We start from the raw sequence: 8,854 nt of genomic DNA, 5'->3' as shown, positions 1-8,854 counted from the left end.
ACTTCTTTTGGGGATGACAAAAATATTCTAAAATTGATTGCAGTGATGAGTGAAGAACTCTGTGAATATACTAAGAAAACATTAAATTTTACACTTCAGGCTTCCCAGGTGGCTAAGGGGTTAAGGATCCTCATATCATTGCAGGAGCTACAGGAACCACTGGTTCAATCCCTGGGTCAGGAAGGTCCCCTGGAGTAGGAAATGGCAACCCACTCCAGTATTGCTGCCAGGATAATCCAATGGACAGAGGAGCCTGGCAGGCTATAATCCATAGGGTTGCAGAGACAGATGACTGAATGACTGAGCATTCATTCACACTCACTTTATAAACAATTAGGTGAGTTGTATTTAAAAAAACACTGTGAAAATGTCAACTTTTATAAATTATTAATTGGGAAATGATTTTATATACTTACATTGTTGTTCTGTAGATAAAGTACTTTTAAGATAAGTTCACAGCTGCTCCTGCTTAATTGCTTCAGTCATGCCTGACTGTGCCACAATATGGACTGTAGCCTGCCAGGCTCCTCTGTCCATGGGATTCTTCAGCCAAGAGTATTGGAGTGGGTTGCCATGCTCTCCTCCAGAGCATCTTCCCAACCCAGGGATCAAACCTGGGTCTCCTGCATGGCAGGCAGATTCTTTACCAATGGACCAAGTTCACAGAGCATAATGCAAAATGATGCCATTACTCAATACATTGCATATTGGTTGTTAAGTTATTTGCGGAAATTATATCAGTATAGTAAAATGACTCTACTTCAGAGGCAGGTATAGAAAAGATTCCCAAAATGATGAACAATATGTGAATTGAAACAGAAGAAAATATACATGGAATTGGTTACTAAGTAAATGTGTTTTTGTCAACATTCTATCCATATTGTTCTGAAATAAAGAACAGGTTCTTAAACATTAAAACACATGCACACAAACAAGGAGAATGACACAATCAATAAAACATGCAGAAGATGTTCTTAAACATGCACACACACACTCAATCTGGCAGCTGCTGAAGACAACTAGACAAACTCTAGTGGGGAAGGCTTTCCATTTTCCCCAAGGAAAGGAACATTTCCTCCACTCCCCCATACCATCTGCATCCCTAACCTAGGTGCAGAGAGGGGAGGAACCTCCATGCTCACCAGTTTGTCTTTCTCCTTTCAGGCGTGTCCCTGGGTTTTCAGGGGTAAGAGGACACTCAGGGGTGTGGCGGGGTGCTCGGGGCCAGGAGGGTGGCCTCAGGAGCAGCACTGCCACCTTGTGGCTGGGGATGGTCCCACTTCTGGAGGTGGCCCCCGGACCCTCAGTGGGGCTCCTTTAGACTCCTCAAAGGAACACACTCAGTAACTCAGCAGCATTCCTTCAAATTTCATTTTTACTGCTTTCTTAGTATAAAAGTAATTCACATTCACCTTATACATTTTAGAAAGTGGAAATAAAGTAAAAGAAAATAATAAAAATTATCTGTAAGCCCAACTCCCAGAGATGAGCAAGATAAGGCCACTTGGGTGTATATTTTTCATTTTTCTTCTAATCTTGTTTTTTAAGCAAAAATGGCATTATACAGTACACACATTTTTTTTTCATGAAGTAAATATGTTGTCCAAATATCTTTTCACTCATTGTTAAATATTGTTCTGGAACATTTTTTTTCAATTAAGGAAAATTCCAAAAATGTAGGAAAGCAGAGAGCCTAGTATAATGGGTTTCTATGTACATATTACTCAGCTTCAGCTACTGTCATCACATAGCTGACCCCACAATACTTTTGATGGCTGCATTATATTCCTTTCTTTGGCTGGCTGGGCCATAGTTTATTTATAGTACAGTACAGTGTTAGTTGCTCAGTCGTGTCCAACTCTTTGCAATCCCATGGAATGTAGCCCACCTGTCCATGGAATTCTTCAGGCAAGAATACTGGAGTGGATAGCCATTCCCTTCTTCAGGGGATCAAACCTGGGTCTCCCACATTGCGGCAGTTTCTTTACCATCTGAGCCACCAGGGAAGCCCTTGTTTAAATAAATAATGATTTATTTAACCAACTTTTTATTGGTGAGCATTTAAATTATATCCAGTTTTACACTGGCATACTGTTATACTGGGATGAACATCTTTATTGCTAAGTCTTTACAGAAATGCATGGTTATTTTCTTGATTAAATTCCCAAGTCAAAGATGATATGAAGTTTTTAAGGTGTTTCTTATATTACCCAGATACTTTCCAGAGAGGCTGAATTGGGAACTTTTTTAAATATGAAAAAACTGAGGACATTTTCCCTCATATGATAGTGAAGAGAAATTGGTAGAGGAGATTTACAATAATAAAAAGAATCTACTACAAGTTCAGCAGTGTTTAAAAGGGAGTTTTATTTGTATTCATCACAATCACACCTACATAGTTTTCCTGTGAATTTTTTATTTAAAAAAATCCAAAACCACAGAAAAGTTGAAAAAAAAGTACTATGAGCACCCCTACACTTTCTACCAAGCTTTAACAAAGGTTAATATTTGATCATTTTGCTCTCTCTCTCTCTCTCTATATATATATATATAAACACATTTTTTTGCTGAACCTTTTGAAAATAAATTGCAAACATCACACCACTTCACTCCTAAATACATTAGCATGCATCTCCTAAAATAAGGGCATTTCCTTTCATAACTACAAACCACTGTCACATCTAAGAAAACTAAGAATAATTCCATAATACAGCTAATACAAGTCTATATGGAAGTTTCCCCAATTGTCCCCAATTATAGCTTTAGGGAAAAAAATCAGATTGAATCCAAGCTTCTGAACTGTTTTTTTTTATTTTGTTTTTTTTTCATTTAGAACTGTTGTATCATTTGATCTAGGTTAGCTACTCTTTTCTTTTCCAAGACATTGTCCTTTTCAAGACTGCAGGCCAGCTTTCTTACAAAATGTCCCACTCACTGAATTTAATGATTGTTTCCTCTAGGTGTTGTTCAACTTGTTCCTCTACTCCCCGTGTTTTCCAGACCCCTCTACAATAGAGGTGGACTATACTTGATTATATTATTTATTGGTTCTGATTATATTCCATCCTTTCCTCTGAGGTGCCTGGCCTATACAGTACTCAAGTATTTGTTCAATAAATGAATGATTTGCTTGTATCCTTGTACAGTGATTTTCAAGAGCCTGTATATGGATCGTTGATGACCTTGAAGATACTTTCACTAGACAAGAGCAAATAAGGCCACTAAGGACTCTAGAGAGAGATTTCCAAAAAGACAATTATATTTCATATAAAAAAACTTGCTAATTCACCTTACAAATTACTTAACAATTCCAAAGGAGAAAAGAGTAACATAACAGTGGAGAAACATAGTTGCCACCATTCTAACCATGTGATTAAAGTTAACATTTCTCAAAATAGGACAAACCAATGTCACATACTTCCTGCTGTGATATACGGAGGAGGGACACATCATTTCTGTGGTATTTTTCGCAAAAATGCATTACTTGAATATAATCATGAGGAAACATCAGACAAAGTCCAACGGAGGGACAGTCTACACAATGACTGGCCTGTATTTTAAAGAAAAAACAAAACACAGTGTCATGAAAGACAAAGAAAGGCTGAGGTGCTGTTCCAGACCATAGGAGACTGAACAGACATGACAACTACGTGCAACATGTGATCCTGGGCTGGATCCTAGACCAGAAAAAAACATCAGCTCTTAGAAGGAGGAGGAGGAGAGGAAGGATGAGACCGAGGGGGAGAGGGGGACGAAAGAGGAGGAAGAGAGGAAGGAGACAGAGGAAAGAAAGAGGAGGAGGAGGAGGGGGAGGGGCAGCAGAAGCAGGGAGGGGAGGAGATATTACTGGGACAGCTGGTGCAAACTGAAGGTATGTAGATTAGATAATAGCATTGTACCAAAGATGTCAAACTTCCTGATTTTGATAAGAGTATTGTGGTATTTCATGGTTAAGAGGTACTATATCTACAGCTTATTCTCAAACAGTTCAGTTAAGAAATTTGTGTATTAATAGCTACACTATTTTCTCTCTGTGTATGTGTGTCTGTGTGTGTGCGTGTGAGTGTATTAAATGACAAACCAAATAGGGCAAAATATTTGGTAACTGGCAAATCTCAGTGAAAAGTTCATTGTACTGTTCTTGCAACTTTTTTGTAAGTTTGAAATCATTTCAAAATAAAAAGTATAAAAAGCAAAATCTATTAGTAATCCTTCAATGATGTCATCCCCATATTTTTAGAATTAAAAAAAATTTGTTTATGAATGAAATGATAGTGATGGTAGATAGTAATTCTTATCAGTGAACTTCTTGGAACACTAAAAAGTTAGCCACTTCCTGTTGGCCCCTTCTCCAGCGTCTTTCCTGGTACAAAAAAAAAGTCCTAAAATGTGAGAAGCACTATTTTAGTGTGTATCCCTGAAAGAACGGACTCCTGCCTTCATCCAGGGGCAGGATACCCTGTGTCTTCAGTATGAGCCAAGAAGAGCTCTGTGAGGCCACACGGGGCGTAAGAGACCTGCACACACACGTCTTGAGCACTCATCCATAGCCACACATATCCTGAGTGTCTCTGGAAATGGAAGTCCTGACTCTCTTGGCATGTCCCTGGCTGTCCAGCCTAAGGTGTGATGGGGTGCTCCAAAGTTGACCAAAGGGACAGAGTTAACATTACTGGCTCTTTCTGGAGATAGCAAAGACAGAGCAAGAAAAACATGGCAAGTTATAAGGGTTCTTAATTAAGCCCTCAGCCGCACGGAGCTTGGACCTTGATGAAACGGGTAGGATTTAGCCAAGCCAGGGGAGAGGGTGCTGATCTTCCCTTACTACACTCAGCAGGTGCTCAGAAAGTGGCTATGTTGCCATCATCAACTTCAGGAAACGGGCCAGCTGAGACTCTGGATCAAACCAAACTTGCTTCCTTTACCAATTCTCAGTGGAAATGTTTAGCTGACCAAAGAGGATCCCTTGATGTGCTGGGATGGTAAGCAAGCTCCCCTCCACTTTCATCATCCCAGGAGGTTCTTGAAGGATGCATGACCCTCAATGGCAGGTGAGATTAAGAAACAGTGTTCCAAATATGCAGATGACACGATACTATATATAGAAAACCCTAAAGACTCCACACAGAAACTACTAGAACTGATAAATTCAGTAAGGTAGCAGGATACAAGATTAACATACAGAAATCAGTTGCATTTCTTTACACCAACAATGAAGTATCAGAAAGGAAATGCAAACAATCCCTTTTAAAGTTGCAGCAAAAAATTAAAATACTTAGGAGTAAACCTCACCAAGGACATGAAAGACTTATATACTGAGAACTACAAAACATTAATGAGTGAAAGTGAAGATGACTCAAAGAAATGGAAAGATATTCCATGCTCTTAGATGGGAAGAATTAATATTGCTAAAATGGCCATACTACTCAAAGCAATTTAATGCAATCCCTATCAAATTACTCATGACATTTTTCACAGAATTAGAACAAATAATGCTAAAATTCATATGGATCCATAAAAGACTCAGAATTGCCAAAGCAATCTTTAGGGAATAGAACAAAACAGGAGGCATAACCCTCCCAGATTTTAGACAATACTACAAAGCTACAGTAATCAAAACAGTGTATTTTGGCACAAAAGCAGACATATGAATCAATGGAATAGAATAGAGAGCCCAGAAATAAACCCACACACCTATGTACAGCGAATATTCAACAGAGGAGGCAAGAATATATAGTCTTGTATAAAGAGAAAAGACAGTCTCTTTACCAAGTGGTGTTGGGAAAGCTGGACAGCCTCATGTAAATCCATGAAGTTAGAACACACAACCACACCATACACAAAAACAAACTCAAAATAGTTTAAAGACAAATACAAGACATGACACTATAAAACTGCTAGAAGAGAACATGGGCAGAACATTCTCTGACCTAAGTCATACCAATGTTTTCTTAGCTCAGTTCCTAAGGCAATAGAAATAAAAACAAAAATAAACAAATGGGACATAAGCAAACTTAAAAGTTTCTGTACAGCTAGGGAAACCATAAACAGAATTAAAAGACAGCTTATGGACTGGGAGAAAATATTTGCAAATGATGCAACCAACAAGGGTCTAACTTCCAAAATATACAAACTACTTATACAACTCAATTACAAAAAAATAAACAACCCAATTGAAAAATAGGCAGCAAACCAAAATAGACATTTCTCCAAAGAAGACATACAGATGGTCAATAAGTACATGAAAAGATGCTCATTTTTGCTAATTATGCTTAGCAGGTGGCACTAGAGGTAAAGAACCCACCTGCCAATGCAGGAGACATAAGAGACCTGGGTTTGATTCTGGGTTGGGAAGATCCCCTGGAGGAGGGCATGGCAACCCATTCCAGTGTTCTTGCCTGGAAAATCTATGGACAGAGGAACTTGGTGAGCTATAGTCCATGGGGTCGTAAAGAATTACGACTCACGTGACTTAGCACTGGATTGTTAATTATTAGAGAAATGCAAATCAAAACTACAATGAGGTACCACCTCACACCAGTCAGAATGGTAATCGTTAAAAAGTCTACAAATGAATTTTCCCTGGCAGTCCAGTGGTTAAGACTCTACTTCTTATGCAGGGGGTACAGATTTAATCCCTGGTTGAGGAACTAAGATCCCACATGTCACATGGTGCAGCCAATAAAATAAATAAATAAATTTTTAGAAAGTATACAAATAATAAATGTTAAAGAGGGTGTGGAGAAAAAGGGACCTTCTTACACTGTTGGTGGGAATGTAAATTGGTGCAGCCATTATGGAAAACAGTATGGAGGTTCCTCAAAAAACTAAAAATAGAGTTGCCATATGATCCACTAATCCTATTCCTGAGCACACAACCAAACAAAATTATAAGTTTTTGCATTTCAAAAAATACACATACCTATGCTCATACACATGGCACTATTTACGATCATAGAAACAACCTTTATGTCCATCAACAGATGACTGGATAAAGAAGATGTGAGATATATATATGCATATATATATGTATATATATGAAATGGAATATTATCCAGCCTTAAAAAAGAATGAAGTAATGCCATTTGATTTGCAGGAACATGGGTGGACCAAGAGATTGTCATACTTAGTGAAATAACTCAGAGGAAGTCATATGCCCTATGATATCACTTCTATGTGGAGTCTAAAATATAAAACAAGGGCTTCCCTCATAGCTCAGTTGGTAAAGACTCTGCCACCAATGCAGGAGACCGGGTTCGATTCCTGGATTGGGAAGATCCCCCGGCGAAGGAAATGGCAACCCACTCCAGTATTCTTGCCTGGAAAATCCCATGGACAGAGGAGCCTGACAGGCTACAGTCCATGGGGTCACAAGAGTTGGACATGACTTAGCCACTAAACCACCACCAAAATACAAAACAAATGAACACTTCTACAAAGAAGAAACAGACTCACAGACATAGAGAACAAACTTGTGCTTGCCAAGGCGGATGGCAGATGGGGGAGGGAAGGGTTGGGAATTGGGGATTAACAGATGCAAACTAGTATATATAGGAAGGATAAACAAGGTCCTCCTGTATAGCAGGGCCTATGTTCAATATCATATTCAATATGTGATAAATAATGGAAAATAATATAAAAAAGGATATATATGTATATGTTCTGAGTCACTTCGTTGTACAGCAGAAGTTACCACAACACTGTAAATTAACTATACTTCAATAAAATTAAGAAAGAAAAAAAAGAAATGGGGTTTCAAACTTTTGGACACAAAGAGCAGGATCCTGAATGTGCTCTGTGGATCCTAGCAGGCCTGTTGGACAAGAAGAGAAGATCCTGCCAGGCCTCTGGGCTCCACCAATAGCTCTGTGAGCAGAAGTGAGGGTACAGCTGGGAATGGAACCCAGGGCAGAACAAGAGCTGACGTCTCCCGTGGGGACACCAATGGGTCACATACATTCCATCAAGCTGGGTCATAAGTTCCTGTGCTGAACTTGGACAGTGATTCCAGATTCAAGGGAGGTGTGGTGGAGGCCCGAGTCAGGGACCATGATGATGGCTGGGGGAGGGCACAGTTTGGGGCACATGTTAAGGATGGAGATTAGTGAGGGGGGTGGAATAGGGAGCCAGAAATAGCCACAGGGTTGTAAAAACTGGGAAACAGGAATGAGAATGGGGATGGGAGTTGACTACCTACTAGGGTTATTGCTGAAGCTGCTGAGTGAGTGAGCTTGAGCTGTGATAAGGGTCGGGGTGAGGAAGGATCTTGGGGAGACTGGGTCACTGGGGAAGACAAGGTGAAGGGGGGGAGGGGGGAGGGGCAGGGCAGGGTTGGAGGACAAAGAGGGCACAACCCCGGTCCCTACAGATGCACACTCCACAGGAGAGGGTGTCAGAGCCAGGCGAGTTCACGGTGCTATGCGTTGCTAAGTCACTTCAGTCGTGTCCGACTCTTTGTGACCCCATGGGCTGTAACCCGCCAGGCTCCTCTGTCCATGGGATTCTTCAAGCAAGAATACTGGAGTGGGTTACCATGCCCTCTTCCAGGGGATTTTCTCCACCCAGGGATCGAACCCTTGTCTCTTCCGCCTCCTGCATCGGCAGGCAGGTTCTTTACTTAGTCCCAAAATAGAGGGGAGTAGAGGGGCGGGGCCAAAGGCGGGCGGGTTGCGACCACGGGGAGAGGTCAAGAACGCCTGACCTCCTCGGTGGGTGGAGAGCTGCTTTCCTGGGACCAGCCGGCAAAAAGGCTTTCCCCTCGTCACCAGCTGAGCTCACTACGGCTGCTGACCCTGTCTTACACACTCCTGTCCAATCCAAGCAACAGCCGGAGCGTCGTCTCAAACCTCCGATC

This window comes from Cervus canadensis, chromosome 6 (assembly GCF_019320065.1).
Source record: "Cervus canadensis isolate Bull #8, Minnesota chromosome 6, ASM1932006v1, whole genome shotgun sequence".
Classification (NCBI taxonomy): Eukaryota; Metazoa; Chordata; class Mammalia; order Artiodactyla; family Cervidae; genus Cervus; species Cervus canadensis.
Note: the sequence above shows the minus strand (reverse complement) of the source record.